The sequence below is a fragment of the Doryrhamphus excisus genome, linkage group LG14, assembly GCF_037039965.1.
Source record: "Doryrhamphus excisus strain RoL-2023G ecotype Guam linkage group LG14, RoL_Dexc_Guam_v1.1, whole genome shotgun sequence".
NCBI classification, from domain to species: Eukaryota; Metazoa; Chordata; class Actinopteri; order Syngnathiformes; family Syngnathidae; genus Doryrhamphus; species Doryrhamphus excisus.
The window spans coordinates 8764209-8764474 of NC_136370.1; positions in this window are offsets into that span (position 1 = coordinate 8764209).

Below are 266 nucleotides of genomic sequence, written 5' to 3' on the forward strand. Positions count from 1 at the left end.
TTGTATGTTATGTTTAAAATACTTGTTGGACACTTCACACTCCTCATCCCTGGTTTCCGCCATAGATCCCACTTCTGATACAGCAACATTTTGCCTCCGCATTCAACCTGGAAGTGCATGTCATTTATTTATGGAATGCCTGAAAAGCATGAATACTAGTTTACGTACTGTTTGCATTGTGTTTATGCAGAAATTAAGCATGAGGCATGCAATTTGTGACTGAAAATGGTGCGCATTGGCACAAAATGACCATAGCTATTTACGTC